This window comes from Numida meleagris, chromosome 1 (assembly GCF_002078875.1).
Source record: "Numida meleagris isolate 19003 breed g44 Domestic line chromosome 1, NumMel1.0, whole genome shotgun sequence".
Lineage (NCBI taxonomy): Eukaryota > Metazoa > Chordata > Aves > Galliformes > Numididae > Numida > Numida meleagris.
This window is the reverse complement of record NC_034409.1, coordinates 155,816,338-155,817,145: the sequence shown is the minus strand read 5'-3', so window position 1 is coordinate 155,817,145 and position 808 is coordinate 155,816,338.

Sequence of the window (808 nt, the reverse complement as noted above, 5' to 3'; positions counted from 1 at the left end):
CCAAAGGCAGGAGCACAGCACAGCACCATTCATTCCTGTGAGAGGACAGTGGCTGCGGTGAGTTTCAACCATGTCCGTGCCATCATTCCCAGCAGGTGAGTGCTTTGCCACATCCACCTGAGTCTCACGCTCTCTGTGCGTACATTTGTTTGCAATGGGATGGGATTGCTCACGCATGGGTGTGCATGTGGGTAAAGAAGGGATGGGGTTGCACTGGTGCGTGCATTTGTGTGTGTGTGCCAGGCTGCTGTGGTACCATTGTGTGCATGCATGTTGGGAGTGCAAGGAAGAGGTTGTGCAGGTGTGTGTGTGGGCACAGGGCTGCGCAAAGGGCTGGGGATGCCCTCCCCTTCCCTCCCCTCCCCTTCTCTCCCCTCCCTTGCCCTCACAAGGCATGCTTTAATTCAACAGCTACATCAAACAGTTTTATCTTCATCTGTCATTTTTTCCATTCCCTTTCCATTTCACGTGATGATTGTTATAATCTGCTGTCTCCCTGTAAGAATGAATAGCAGAAGATGTTATATGTGAACCTTTTCTGTCTGCCTACACTGCAGACATTGGAGGTAAAGTAAGGAGGTAAATTGGAGTTAAGTAAGTTTAACTTCACAGATAGACCATGCTCATTTATTACATATATCAAATCATGCAAATTTGTTATTTTGTGACTTACTTTTAAGTGGACTTGTAAAAGAATAGTGTTGTTTGGTTTTTTTTATGTTACACTTCTCATAACTCCTCTTTATTTCAGTCAATATAACAAATCCCTACTAAAGGTTCATCTGGTTCTAAGTCCACCCAAGAATGA